Source organism: Alligator sinensis, unplaced genomic scaffold (genome assembly GCF_000455745.1).
Source record: "Alligator sinensis unplaced genomic scaffold, ASM45574v1 scaffold432_1, whole genome shotgun sequence".
In the NCBI taxonomy this organism is placed as follows: Eukaryota; Metazoa; Chordata; order Crocodylia; family Alligatoridae; genus Alligator; species Alligator sinensis.
In genome coordinates, this window is record NW_005841998.1 from 2,289,247 (window position 1) to 2,305,215 (window position 15,969).

Genomic DNA, 15,969 nt, shown 5'->3' on the forward strand with positions numbered 1-15,969 from the left:
AAGAAATGTGAATCTTTCCAACTCTTGGTTCAGGGATGATAGCTTTTATTAGACCAACTAGGAAATGTTTCTTAGTTCAGATCATCCCTTGGTTCAGAGTCGATATCTTTTATTAGATCGACTAAGATCTCTTTCTTGGTTCATCTAATAAAAGGTATCACCTTTAAACAAAGAGTTTGAGAGTTCTGCACTTCCTTTGCAGGCAGTGGTTGTGGTAAAGGTGGCTTTCTGGTCGGCTTTCTGGTCAGCTTCCTGGAGCCCTGCCACTGAGTTGGAAACCAGTCACTTGCCTAGGGAATGGCATGCCCCCTCGGGATGTTTTGGGGCGGGGGGTGGGGAGCTGGTGTAAGGACATAGACAAGGTTATTTGGGTAAATGTGATATCGTCTGTTTTAAAAAAAAACAACAACTGCATAGCAACTGCATAGTTGGAAAACTTGCTCTTTGCAAGTTTTGCATAGTGGCTTAAGCTTCTTTTTGGCCCTGGAGAGAACACCAGCAGACTCCCGCTATGCCTGAAGAAGAGGGTGTCTGTGCCTGAGAGCTTAAAAATAACCTTTTTTTCCCCCAGCTATTCAGTTGGTTTAATACAAGATTTTACATTTACCCAACTAACTTTGTTTCTCTCAGGATGGGAATGTTTCCAAATTGGGATTCAGCTCAGGAAGATGCAGGATTTAAATCTTGTAAAATAAGCCTTGAAAGATTGCATTTGTGCTGCACTAGTTCAGTACCAGAAATCTTGGTGTAAACACAGTGCTTGTTCTTTAGCTGTGTTAACAAAATCCTAGCAGCGACATATAGAACAGGGCATCAAACCTGGCCTTCACTAACCCACCCAGAGCACTTGTGCCAGTGCGGGTGAGAGCACTGGTGAGAACAGTTTCTAAAAATCCCTTCTGCTGACAAAATCAGGAAACGTTTTGATTCTGAGGACTGTCAAAGTGCAAGTGAAAATTTCCCTGGGTACTAATGATGCTCTTTCCAGCCCAGTCTTGTCATATGATGACACTTTTATAAAATGGACTGCCACAACTGTAGTCAGTGCACCACATCCCTGTGAATAAACTTTCAATTCTGTTTTTTCTAAATACTGTGTATCCCTACAGTGATGATATTTGCTACATATGGAGACTAATGAGAGTCCAAGTTCCTGTTGAGCTCTGTGATGGCTTGTGTTTAATTGTCTTAATTGATAAATAGATTGTGAAGCTGATCTTCACTCCCAGAATTAAAAAAAAAAAAGGAAAAATAATATTTAAATATGCTTTTTGAACATTTAAGAATGTAATAAATATCTTCCATGTTATAGGGGTGTAGGTTGTAGCTGTGTTGGTCTAAGGACATAGGCAGACAAGGTTCCTTGGGGGAATCTGATATCTTTTATTAGACCAGCTTTTATTATTTTCCAACTATTTGGGTTTGTCTAATAAAAGATATCAGATTCACCCAAGGAACCTTGTCTGCCTAATAAATATCTGGGTATTTAAAAATCTGCTTTTGTAAAAAAACAAAAAAACCCCCCAAAAAACAAACCCCAACAAAAAACAGTGCAAGTGACCTTATGTTTACCAAGTAGCTTTCTTGGATAGAATTACAGTGCTAGTTGCAAAATGACTTGCGAGATTGCATTATGAGACTTTTGAACCTGATTGGACATGGTGATACTGTTTTTCCTGTAGACATCTGCTAACTCATACTGTTTACAGTGATGCCTCTTGTTTTTTAGTCTTGTGGCAGAAGTTCATATGCCAATATTTGCAAAACATATTGGGCAGTTGTCAGTGGCCCAGAGGAAGGGCAGCCTCTTATAGGTAGGGTGACTTGAGAAAGCAACAATACACTTGTTAGCATTAAGCCTCTTGCAACTTCAGAGTGCGACTATTTTATACACTAGCCATTACTAAACTGCAGCTACTGCTGGTAGTTTAATCTGTAGGATAATACATGTAGCTCATCCAAAATAGCTATTATGCTACTCCTGTGAATCTCAAAAAAAACAAGCAGGTATAATTAGTGTGCTTTGCCACCCATTCTTTGAAGTTTGAATTCACTGTAGGTCAAGTGCAACTTGCATGATGTCTTTTATTTTGTCTGAAGACTTCCCTGTTGTAATATAATGCATTCCAGAGCCTGGAGTGCACGTTTTTCTGTTTGGTGTGGGGAGCAGAGGGAAACAAAACTTAGAGTTAGTTTCATATTCGCTTCTGTAGTTTCACTTCGCTTTTGACACTTCTGTTTCCTGAACTTGACTAGACAAAATATGTATGAAAACACTTCATATGGGTCTGAATATACTGAAAATTATTCTAAAATACGAAGATTTAAGTATTTTGGCCTGAGTCAAGCTGATGTCGAGTGAAGTCTTTTATTGTCAGTGGTAATGGGTAAAAACTTCTTCACATCTTGAATTAGGGTGGATTGATTTTTATATCAAGTCCATTTAAATAATTGATTTAAATAACTGATTGAAATCAGCAAGCCTAAAACTGGATTTAAATAATTGGTTTTTATCAACTTTCCCGTTGTGCTTTTTTTTAAAGAGAGGTGTATTTTCAGTACAATTTAATAAATGTTACGTTTAATAAATGTTGATTTCATTGCTTCTACACTGCTCCTTACTCTGTTCCACTCTCTCATCCACACAAGAAATTACCAGCAAACCAAGACTCCTTCTCCCTGTGACATAACCCACCATATCCTTCCCCCTTTTTCCCCATTCCAAGAAAAAATACCCTCCCCCCTAATAATCCATGTTTTCTGTTCTTATTACCCTCTGGCCTTGTGTGCTGCAGTATTTTAGTGTTCAGACATGGATAGAGGATTTGAGAAGTTAATGTTTACATCTCTGTACACATGCAAAGGGACCAAGGGCCATTTGACTAAAGTACCCAGAACCATTCAGAAGCAAGGGGTTGGTAGTTACTGAGCAGATAGTTGTTTTTCCGTGAGCTGGCGAGTAAGCCTCCACTATGGGTGCAGAAGCATAAATACTCATAATTTGAGATCTTGGGTACAGGGAATAAAACAGGTTTGATACCATCCATGTGGGCTCAGTGGATAATCCTGTTTAAGGAGTACACATGGTATCTGCTGGAGTCAGAGGCCGGGTTTCAGCACTTGATATGACTTTGCAGATCCTTTGCATCCAGTAGTATCTGTCCTGCATCCCTTGCAGGATCAAGCCCCCGGTACATGAAATACTGTGCCGTATTTTTAAAGCCTGACCTCAAAAGTTAAAGGGTGTCCGTGTGTCCCAGTCCCGCATTCTTATAAAGCAGAAATTTGGCTTTTAATTCCAGGGTTTGAGATTCATTGACTCAAACGTATTATTTAGGTTCTTTTAATGGATTATGTTCAGTTCACCTTAAAATGTAGTTTGACTTCCGCAGTTATTTTGCATGTTTCATTTTGGTGATGTAAATGTACTCTTGCACAGTGTGGGAAAGGAACGCTTTCTCCCATTAAGCGGACATTCATACGGTTATTTTTGTCCATGTGTCACTTAATGTGAGTTGTCCATTGAAGTCATGGGGCTGTTTTTTACAAGTGAAATTATTTGTATCATTTAGCAAAAAACTAAGATGTAAATTTTGAACCAGGTTCCATTATAAGCCCTAATTTTAATATTCCCAGTTCCTTCCAGTTTGTGTTAGCAAATTCTCTTGTCCTGTGAAGTGCTGCATTTGTCCTGAAAACAAGAGGGAAAACTTATAGAAAACATGTTGGGTTTTTTTTTTAAATTGACTTAGTCTGCTACTTTATATGATTATCTAGTTAAAAAGCTTCAGTTTCCCTTTTTTGTTAAATTTTCTTGAAAAGTTGTGCTTAACCAGTATTCTTGAAATAGTGTCTATAGTGGACTAATGTATAATAGTTTATGATTTCTTACAGGATATACAAGAAGATCATTCCATACTTTCTTGCATACATAATGTGTCTTGGAATATGACTTGTACCTTGATTTTTGGGAAGGTAGAATGAAGAGAGAAAGTTCTCTCCACGCCTTCCTCCCCAAATTACAGCTGCATAGAGGAAGGACAGAGCTAACTTTTCTTCTTTCCCCCCACTCCTCCCAAAGTGGCAGTGGAAATACGGGGGTGAAAGTACCTTCCCACTTGCTAACCAAACTAGGCTGCAACTTTTCTTTCCCCCTGTGCCCAGCTGAAGTCCAAATTAGAACTCTAATTCAAATTGCACAGTGGACAGTCTCTGTGCAGGACTAATCTGAGGCATGTTTCCAACTGGTTGACAGAACGAGAGGAAGGAGCAAGGTTTTGTTAGGTTTTTGATGGACTCTGGAGGATATGAGTCAAAAGGGGTAGAATTTCAAGTTGACTGTGAAATGTTATCTTAACTTAGTATATGTGTGTGTGTGCATGTCTGTGGTCTTTTAACCTTCCTCTGAAAGGACAATAATTCAATATTTTCTGTTGCCCAGCACTTGTATTTTGGGTATTTAAAGTATTCTGGAAGGACTTGAGCATAGGGTAGTGGTAAATGCGAACAACTTCAATTCCCCATATAGTTTGGTGCATGTGAATGGAAGATTGGGAGGCTCCCAACAGCCTTCTAGAATTGTGAAGTGTTGTACCCATGCACTTCTTATTTATTTGGTCATAATTTTTTCTCTGATGGGAAAGTGTTAGGTACTTTGAACACTCTGGGTCTTGTTGCTTTTCCTTTTTCTGTGTTGCTGAGGATGCCATGGGTAGACTCTATTTTATAATATTGTCTTGGTGACATTTGAGTCAGCTGAAGATGAATGATCTGATTCTCTCCCCTTCCCCAGTCTGCTTGCATAAAGAAATCTCTCTTTGAAGTTGTAAAAATAGAAGCCATTTGACATGTAGTTCTGTTTTCTTCATAGTGAGATGTCATGCTTTGGGAACTAGGGTAGGTTTGTGCTTGTTTCCCCTTTTAAATTCTTATAGGAACAATGTTTAGTATAGTACAACTGCTGTTTCTGAAACTGGTTAATGGTTGCTGCTTTTTTTTTTTTTTAAATTCCATGAGTGCTGGCAAAGACACCCAAATTTTCTCCTGTATGACACTGCTTTTCTTTCTCCTGATACTAAGTTAATTGGACCTTACTGAGTTTTACTCCAGACAAATTCATATCAGCATCCCCACCAGTTGTGTTTTGGGTTTCTGCATTAATTTTATTTTCTTAAAAAGTTTTTGAATACTACATTTTGATTAAATAGGACTACTGTACCTGTTAGTCTGCTGCTAGTTATTTTGAGGTGCTTCCTACAAATTAATTGAAAAGTAGAGAATTATTAAGAACTACAGGCTGTGGGAAAGGAACTAAATAACTAATTACCATCACTTAAACCTCCCTTTCAGGATCCTTCTCTTCCACAGTTGATACTGATGTGTGCCCAGTGCCGCTTCTGCTGCACAGTCTGGGAGCTGATATAAGCTGTGGACAGGGCTGGTATGGGCATACCTGCCCAGCATGCTGCAGCAGCTGGAGCCACTGGCTTCCTGCAGGCCAGATCCCATGACTTTGCGGGCTAGATGCAATCAGTTGGTGGGCCGAATCCAGCTTGTAGGCTGCATTTTGCCCACCCCTGCTCTAGTCTCTGATCTACAATGTGCCTGGAGGAGCGGTCTCAATGGTAAAGGGTGCGCTTGTCCCCTCAGGTACAGACCAGATGCAGGGGAAGGGGGGGTAGAGGGTGGAAAAAACAGGGCACGGCTAACCTCTTTTCCCTCCTATTCTCAACTGGAACCAGTTAAGTCCAGTTCAGTGGTTTTCACCTGGGGTGAACTTCTAGAAAGTTATGGAGGGGTACCACTACATTCTGAAAGTTATGGATGGGTGCCTTGAGGCTAAAAAGGTTGAGGACCGGCTCTATTGAAAAGGACTAGTGTTAAAGGAACAATTCTTAGTTTCTCAACCAGGGCTCCATGGCATCTCTTTACGGTTAGGTATGCAAACATGGTTAGGTTTGCAAACACTTACACACATGGTTCACAAGGTAAACCCAGAGATTTCAAATAAGAATCCATCCCTTCTGACCTGTTGTTCTTTTTCTGAGTTTTTTGCAATGGAAGAGACCTAGCTATATTACTTTTCTGTAGTTAAAAAATTAATGAAATCTAAGAGCTGGCACTTTCCATGGCATGCCTTGAGTCTGAAAATGTTGAGACGCACTGATTTAAAATCTTCCCTGATCACTACTAATTCTTGGTCTAGTCCAGCAACCGTTGCATATTTCTTCCCCAAAACAAACCTAGAAGAGGATGAAAAAGATGTAGCAAAGCAAGGTCAAAGGGATTTAGGTTTGCTTGTGATTAGTTAAAGTCTTTTTTTGGTTAGTTTACTAATTTATAAATATGAAGGTTTGGGGATGAAAACATTTTGACTTTCAGGAAGAAAACTGGAAAGAAAAGTATGGGAAAATGAGACATTAAGAATTTGAGGAAGTGTTGTAAACCCAAAATGATATGCAGAACAGTTGTGAGGTATGCTTCTCTGGCATATCTCACCCAGGGCACTTAAGTGCTGCTTTTATTGTAAACTGCATTTAACATTAAGTCTGCCAAAATCACAATAGCTGGACAATAACAAGGAAGGGGAAGGTATGCTCCTGTGTATTAGTAGTAGTTCATGGCTGTGCTGCCTATAAAAAGCACCACTAGGTTTTGCTGTAGCAAGTTCCCTTTTTTAGTAGGAAGCTCCTCTCTTTATTTTCTCTATCTAAACATGGAAGCAGGGTAGGACAGTGTACTGGATTTTTTGCTGTGTGAAACATTAAGCCTATTTTACAGAAATTAAATATGAAAGAAGAGGTTGAGAGTTAGGATCTGTGGCACTGCCTGACTGCAGCCTGCCTTGCTGTCCTTCATGGAATTTTTACTTGTGGTGCTGCATGTGTTCAGGCTCCTTTTTGGAATTCCATCTTCTGCATTAACCTCTGCTGTATGCAATAGAAGCTTCACGCACAAAGTCTGGAGTGGAGAGAGAGTTTCTTTTACTCTTTTAGAAGAAGAGTACAAGTGCCTGCTAATGCATTCCCTCCCACGGTCTGTCACTCAGACCCTCAGTAGACATGGAAGTACAGTAAAAGTTCAGTGGGGTCTGATGTGGGATACTAACAACTATGCTTCCTATTCTGCGACATGCATGACAAGAGGGGCGATTGTGGGATTCTGCATCAGGTCCCACTTAAGACACGATTAATCTGTTAATTACATTTTAAGCATAATGTCTGTCAGGGGCCTTGGACTCTAGCTTAGAGACTGTGAATAAATTTAGTGCTTACTTCCGCAGCGTATTACTTTCCACTTCCCATGGTCGTGACCTGATGGAGAAGTGGGACATGTGGCCTCTCCTGGTTGTAGCCCAGGCTGGCTTGCCATGCTGGGCCTTCAGTTTGGGGAATTTGGCAGAGAGGGGGGTAGTTTTATTAATAGCCACTGCTCATCTGGTGCCAAATTTCCTTGCCTGTCGGGAGCCCTGGAGGCCTGATGGGATGGCTTTGCAGGCTGTATTTGGCACGCAGACTGGAGGTTGAGCACCCTTGGTCTAAGGAGTTTTGTCTAGAGATGCACCAATACATCGGTCTATTTTGTATTGGCACCGATAAAAGGAAAATTGATGTTAGCGGCAGTTGGCTTTTTTGGCCTATGTGGTCGAAAAATGGCACTTGGAGAGCAGTGTCCGGCTGGTAAGTCTGTTAGGGTGAAGGGATGTGGGGGGAGAGGGCAGATTGAGGCCCTCTCGGTGAGGGAGGGAGTGGGGCAGGGACAGGTGCTGCCTGGCGGGCAGGGCAAGATGTGGGACGGAGCCACAACAGGCTTGTTCAGGGGGCACAGCTCCCAACACTGCGCACCCCCAGGGCAGGCATAGGGGGCGTATTCCCTGGGTCTGTGTGTGGGGCTAGGGCAGGCTGCCACTGGTGCTGGGGGCAGTGCTGGGCTCTTCCCAGTGGTGGGGCTGTGCTCGGGGTGGGCAGCAGGGTTGGCAGCACTGGGACTGGGGCTACAGGGTGGGTCACCCTGTAAACTCCCCTCCCAGTGCTGCTGCACACTTCTAGCGCTGCCACCTACCCCTAGCACAGCCCCGGCCCAGCCCCCCTGCTGGGAAGAGCCCAACACCAACCCCAGCCCCAGTCTGCAGTGGCAGCCCGCCCTCACTCCACACAGATCCGGGAGGCACATGCCCCCCATGCCTGCCCTGGGGGTGTGTGCAGTGGTGGGAACCATGGTCCCTGGATGAGCTGCTTGTGGCTCTGTCCCACGTCCAGCCCTGGCTATGCAGTGCCTGCCCCAGCCTTCTTTCTCCCTTACCATGGGGGCCTCGATCTGCCCCCCCTCGCCTTGCCTCTTCCCCCCCACCAGCAGACTTACCAGACAGACACTGCTCTCCAAGCTACTGGGCTGTATATAGGTAATCGGATCGGTATCGGCCAGTATGGCTCGTTAATCGGCCATCGATATTGGCCCAAAAAATCTTTATCGGTGCATCCCTAGTTTTGTCTAATAGCGACAAAACTGGCTATTGTCGTACTTGATACTAGTACTTGGTGAAGTTATGAGCACCAGATGATGATGTGAGCTCTATGAAACCTTTGGATAACCATCACAAGAGTTTGAAAAATGCATTCAACATCTGATCTAAGAGCTAAAGTCTATGCATTGGGCTGTAATTCGCCAGCATCTTAAGTCACTTGTTCTTCTGAAGCAGCAGGAGAATGGTACATATAACCCCTGCTGTTTGGTCTTAGGTTTTGCCAGCTGAATTTTGTGTTGTAGATTAACTGAAGTTGGACTACTCTTTGATTTAAATAATATTGGACTATTTCTTATGCACCTGATTATGTATCAGTCTCTCTGTAGACTTCATTTACTATATTAGTTACACTTGAAGCATGTTTGGAATGTTTTATAAACATAAAGACTAGAGACTTAATCATTTTATTGGGGGGGGGAAAAAGAAAACTCAGATTCTGAAAACAGATTTTTCGAGTCCCTGGATACCACTGCATCTATTAATCTTTTGAATATATAGGTTTCCCTCGCTTTGTGGGTTCTGTATGTTTGAATTTGCTCTTATGCAGTGACCCTTTTTATACCAAAAATTTGTTATGAGAGGTAAATTTACTCTTAGGTGATTGGGCTGGTGGAAGCCCTCAATCAGCTGCTTTGTACAGTGCATTGTACAAGAGACGCACACCAAAATACAATCTTCTGTGTTGATCTGTGTTCCTCGCTCACTGTCTGCAACACGTGTTTCTGTAGTTGCCATCCCCATTATGGTAGTGCCTTGTGCTTGTGTCCTGCCTGCTGTTGGTGAGTGCCAAAATGGTCTTGTAGAAGTGGGTCTTGGGGTTGGGTACAGTTGAGGTCTTGGAACATATCCCCATTTGTTACATTGTAACATGGGTTCCCTTTATGCAAATTCAGATTATGCACTTTTTTCCAAGAACACATGTATAGGAGACCCTTGCCATTTGCAGGGGATCTGTTCTGGAGATCCCCACAAATGGCAAAATCTGTGAATATTGATGGGGCTCCCTGTCAGACCCCACAGCTGCTCCCTGCTCCCCCGTGAGAGGTTGGAAGCGCGGGGCTTCCCCACAGCGCCTGGGACCGCCCTGGCTGCCTCCAGCAGAGAAGATGCCGCCCCTGTTCCCGGTGCCCACCTCCACCCTCCTGGCTCTGCTCTCTGCTCCACCCTCCCTGGCTCTGCCCTCCCCTGCCCCATGTAGTGCTCTGTGCCTGGCTTAACTGCAGAGGCAGGAGCTCGGTGTAGTGCCAGAGGGAGCCACGGCAGCGCTCACCCCAACCCACCCAGTTGGCATGGCACACTGCCAATACTTGAATCCATGAATAGCGAGGGTTTCCTGTACAGCATAAAGCAAGGGAAACGTGTATTCTTTTTTATGGCTATGAACTTATTTATGTGAAAGCTTAATGCTTGTATAAATAAGTGGTAGGTGCCCACAGTCCAAAGAAATTTCCTTATTTACTACTGTTCAGTGGGCAAAAAGGATTTTAATCTGCTGTTGGACAATTTTTTTATAACTGATGTTACAAGAAAATATACTAACCCATATATTTTATGTAACCCACATCTTTTCCTCCAACACTAGTTGGGAAAATTGGGGTACTAATTATATGTAAGAAAAAGGGCTCCCCCACAGGTCTAGCAATTTTGGGGGGTGGAGGGGTGCAGAGTGGTGGTAGCATCAATTAATGCAGCACACCATATTGGGCCTCAGAAACCCCAGGCCTCTGGTACTTACTTGTTGAGATTTTTTTTTTTCTTCCCCCTCTTTTCTTGAGGCTTTCCAAACATAGGTTTTGTGTTGTACTTGGGGCCATGTCATATGTGAGAAAGTACTTGAACACGCTTGTACCCTTACACTTTTTTTAATCATTTCCTAAAACTGAGTAGACTTCAAATTATTCCTCTAAACATGTTTTGTGTTTCTTAAATGAACCTAAGACATTACCTGTGGCTAGGAGGTGCTGAGACAGGCCGTTATAGAGAAGGAGCTTAGCAAGGCTTAACTTCCTGCTTGAATAGTAATATATCTCCTTTCTGACCTTGAGTTCTTTAGGTGAGCTGGTCCTCTGGAATTGCTCTTCTTGTCCTCATGCAGTGTAGCATCCTTTCCTTTTAGGAGGGTATTGTGCTAGGCTTGGCACGCACGCACGCACAGGGTGTCTTTTTATTTCTATAAAATGATGCAGCTTTGTGTAGGTCTATATAATTTGGTTTGAAATGAGGCATACCGAGTGTGTTTGCATTAGTCAATGTTACTGCCTTTAAATCAAAGTGTGGTCATGCAAAGTTTGTATGATTTAACTAAATTTGTTTTTTAAAGCATTTGAGACCACCTGAGGAGAGATGAGTACTTACTGCACCTTTTCTGAGGGGGAGAGAGAGATTGATTAAGGGAGGCATTTTTGCCAAGGACTTAACTAGTAAAGTGTTTTCTTAAGAACATGCGCTTATAGGCTTGGCAATACTAGCACCATGACCGAAAGGGACTTGGGAGTCATGACTGACCATAAGATGAATATGAGCCACCAAATGCGATACCACAGCTGGCAAAACGAACAAAATTTTGGCTTGCATCTACTGATGTATCTCGAGAAGACCCATGATGTCCTCCTCCCACTGTACTTGGCCTTGGAGAGGCTGCAGCTGGAGTACTGCATCCAATTCTGGGCTCCACCATTTAGGAAGGACATGGAGAAGCTTGAAAGAGTCCAGAGGACAGCCACGCGCAATCAGAGGGCAAGAGAGCAGGCCTTATGAAGAGAGGCTGCAAGCTATGGGACTCTTCAGCGTGGAGAAACGCAGGTTCAGGGGTGGCTTGGTGCAGCCTATAAGTATATAATGGGTGTGCATCAGGATCTGGGGGAACGCCTGTTCACCAGAGCACCCCAGGGGATGACAAAGTCCAGTGGTCACAAACTCCTGCAAGACCTTTTTGGGCTGGACATAAGGAAAAACTTCTTTACTGTCCGAGCCCCCAAGGCCTGGAACAGACTCCCCCAAGAGGTGGCGCAAGCACCTACTCTGGACACTTTCAAGAAACATTTGGACATTTATCTTGCTGGGATCCTTTGACCCTAGCTGACTTCCTGCCCCTTGGGCAGGGGGCTGGACCCGATGATCTAACAAGGTCTGTTCCAGCCCTAATGTCTATGAAATCTATAAAGTTCACTTCAGGCCAAAGGCAAGTTTGTCAAAATTTGTGTGTAGCAAAGGTAAGATCTGTGAAATGAGACATGCATGCTACTACAGTAAAAGTAGTACAGTCCAGCTGATTGATAACTAGTGTTTTGAAAAGAGGATTGATCTAGTGCTGTCTCACCTAAATTGGCAAATAGTGCTTCAACTACAAAGCATATGAGGGTTGAAAATTAAATCCATATAAAAACATGGCCTGCCTCTGTACATTGTCTTTTGTTGGAGTCAGCAACTTGAATCATGGCTGGTGGACCAGAAAAACCCACCACCCCAAAACAAAAAAAAGTTCAGGATGCTGGTGAACCAACCTGCTTCTTCCCAGGTGACTAAAGCGTATAAATTAACCCACTGTAACATCTTACTAGGGTTGAGGCATGTGTGGTTTGTTTTTAGTTTTTTATTGCAAGTTTGCTGCGGAGAAGAGTCCTAGATGGCATATAGGGTTGGTCTCTCTGCTATCTTGCAGCAGAAATTATTGTTTTGTTGCTAAGAACTGTACAGTGGGATAACTAATTTGTCAGTTTTCGTGCAGTAAAAATATACCTTGAAGAGGGAACCTTAGTACTTGGGTACTGTGCAAAAACTCATGAAAAACAGCTATTTTTATCCATTATAACATAGCTGCTGACAGGCATGGGGGAAAAAAACCAGAAGGGGCATTGCAGTAGTTTGACACAGCTCTGCAGTGTCTGTATAGATCACACACTTCAGCAGGGCTTTTTGGTACTTTTATGTAAAGTTGATTCAATAAGCTATTAAATTAAAGTGCCAAAAAGCCCCATTGAAGCATTGGATTTGTACAGATGTTGGGTAAGCTGGGTCAAACTAATGGGATGCCTCTTCTGGGCATGAGCTGGACTCGGTGAGGGAGCATGCTGAGTTTAAAGTCTCTCTTTTTTTTTTTTTCTTTTCTTTTTTTTGTGCATGCGTAAGCAGTCTATAACATGTTTTTGTTTTGTTAAAATAAACTATTTGTAAAACATTGCATTTTTTGTTTAAAAAGTTATTTTTTTGACCTTGTATGAAAGATCCATAAAAATGAAAGGGCAAACTGGTGAGCTATACAAGGCTAATTATGAAACTGATTGCACCTGAATTCTACATCTGTATAAAGTACATTGAATAAATTTGCTTTAGACCTTCTTCCTAGTTTGTGTACTACACTTCTCCCAGCATCTTCCAAAAGTGACAGGCCGGAGATGTTTTCTTATTTGCCAGCTCTGTAAGAAATAATAGGACTATCCTGAACATTCAGCTGTCTGCTTATGCAACCTTCAGATCCATCTCAGCTACTGCTATTCCTTCTGCCTGTAACTTCATAATTGCTTTCTGACTCCCTTACTGCTTGTAAAGTCACTGAAATAATTTCCATACTCTCCCCCCAATCAGCAGCTCCATACTGGCTATCTGAGACTATTTCCTGGTCTCTCTTTGCCCCCTCCCCCCCAAACTTCCCTTCTGCCTTTCCCCACTTGCTCACCCTGTATGCTACGTCTAATGAGAGAGAACATGCATGAATGTATGAGAGAGCATCTCTATTTATACTCCTCAGCATCCATAATGCTTCCTTTTGTTTTCTGTCATGCTTTGTTTTATATGTACTGATTACATTTATGATTGATTATAGGTTGCTTACTACCCAGTACACTGATTTTCTGAGTGAGGAAGTAGATAGTAGTCAACTCTGTAGGAGGTGGAGACCAGAAACAGGGGAAAGAACATGATATGCCTAACATGTTACGTAACTGCAAGGAAACTTTACTTACTGGTTCAGGGGTATAGGTTGTAGCTGTGTTGGTCTAAGGACATAGGCAGACAAGGTTCTTTGGGTAAATCTAATAACTGCAGGATGCTTCCTCAGCCTGACAAAGAGGGTATTTATACCCGAAAGTTTGCAAAGAAGAATTTTTCCAACTGTTTGAATTGGTCTAATAAAAGATATCAGATTTACCCAAAGAAGCATGTCTACTTATTGTTTCAACCTTTTTGAGTAGAGCGTTTAGGAGAATTCTGCTCTTCTCGTGTCAGGGTGACCTTTTCATTAGAATAGTTTGCCATTCTCTGAGCCAGTATTCCTGACCTCCCGTGAGAGGGGGTGTGCATATTCTAGAAGGCCATGGATGTTTTCTGCCTGACTCTCTAATAATAATTTCATTACAGCATTATATAAAATAGGAATGATTAAATGTTTAGAAATGAGGTAGTGTTCCCAGGGGTGGCTTCTGCATGTTTCTCCTAAGATGTGACCCTTTGTGGTATTGAATGTCAGAAGTGCTCTGAAAAAAGCAGTGCCCATCAGGACAGCATGAACATTCTCATCTGACACTGAACATTTGGAGCAGAAATTATACAGCAGAGAAAATAAAAAGGAGCAATTTTTAAAAAGATGTTTTTAATTACTTGCTATTAAGTAATTTCCCATAAAATAAATCTATTTACAAATAATTCCTATGACCTTGCTATAATCTACTAAAATAACAATTGAGCTCAGGTAATACATATTTGCTGCCAGAGTCTTGAGTGTCAAACCACTGAACTGGCAGAAGTTAATCAGGAACCAGAGTTTGTTGAAGTGATAAATAAGCTTCAGATGGTTGTTCTCTTCTGAATGTGCGGGCCGGGAGCGACCCGAGCCCTTTTCCGTGCTGCACGCGGGCTGTGGCCAGCAGCCCGGGCACGGTGGATCGGAGAGGGAGGGCGATGAGCTGGAATTAGGCACAAACGCTTAGCGGTAGTTTTAAAGATTGTTTACTTACACTGAGATGGCAGTGGTATAGACTGGAAAACTTGCTTGAGTTGTGGTTACAGACACAGACAACACGAACGGTCACGTGGAGGTTGCTAGGCTCCACAGAACAGAGCTCCGGATGCTCTGGGTGAACACGCCACCAAAATCGAAATCGGAGATACGTCTTATAAAATTTGCACTCGAAGACGGGAAGAGGTGGGCGATGGATCAGGTCGCCAAGCTCCTCTGAATCTCACACAGGGTCTCTATTACCCTGCCGTGTACCCAGAGTCCCCACAAGATGGATGTGGAGTCCTCTTCGGCTTGGGCGGAAACTGCTCAAGCCTCTTATACGGCTAACAGGCCAATCGTTAGCTGCCACGTGGGAATAATTTAAAACTAGCCAATAGTGGGGAACGAATTTGCATACCGGTGGCGGGAACTCTTTTGCACCGTGCATTTCTCTTGCAACATGAGCAATGCACTCTGCAAAAGAAGCTGCAGAAAGGCGGGAAACTCGTCCCTGCACCGGGGCTTTCCTCTGCAACAGGAAACTCTCCCGTGCAATGAAGCTGCAACTTGGCAGGGATAATTCTGGTGCCGAAGCACACACAAAATCATGCCTTCGGGTCATGACACTGAAGACAAATTAAAATGGAAAAAAAAAATTGGTTTCAGTTTGATAGCCAGCTTGCCTTAAGCATTAAACTCATATTCAGTTTAAAGAAAAAATTTGTTTGCTTCTTCCAATCTTTGAATATAACCTAGTGTTGCGAGATCTGCTAGCTTTAAAATCTTGCTGGATGGAGTTTCAAGAAACAATATGTTTCATTTGTTTAAGATACAAATGCATTTTTTCTTGTGCATCCAACACATGTAACATAACTATAAAAACGTCTTTTTATGAGGTGAAAACTATTTTCTACATTTTAATTGATTCCAGTTTCCATCTAAAAGCATGATTTAAAATAATGAAATTGGTTAGAAATATCATTCACTATTTGCTAATGTAATATGTAACAGTTAAGAATATAAGGTTGAAATTACTAAATTCTCTCTCATACGCTATGTTCCTTCCAGGAAAAAAGTCAGCTGCTGGAAATGGGGGGGTGGGGAATATGGCAATAACAGCTTTTTCAGTAGGAGCCTCTGCCAAGGAAAATAACTTGGTATAAGCTGCCCCTGTGTGGCATTACTTCACTTTCCCTAGTCAGAGACTCATGTTGCATCCCGCATGTTCCCCCCTGGTCACCAGCTGGCAAGTGATGGCAGTGCAGAGTCCCTGCTGGCAGCGCTGGGAGCAGGGGTGTGCCCTGCTGCTGCTTCCCCAGCCAGTGCTGGGGGAGGGGGTAGTAGATGTGGCTTGCTGCAGGTGGAAGGGGGCAAGTGGCAGCAGGGCATAGCCCCTGCTCCCAGCCCTGCCACTCTCACATCAGCACTGGGAGTGGGGGCTCTGCTCTGTTGCTGCTTGCCAGCTGGCGCAGCATGCAAGGGTGGCAGCGCTGGGAGTGGGGGCTGTGCC

At 42.9% G+C, this 15,969-nt stretch overlaps 1 protein-coding gene across 2 annotated transcripts in view; it reads left to right on the top strand.

The window, feature by feature from the left end:
- PSME4 (proteasome activator subunit 4) overlaps nucleotides 1-15,969 on the top strand; it is a 118,765-nt gene that overhangs the window by 678 nt on the left and 102,118 nt on the right. The window lies entirely within an intron of this gene.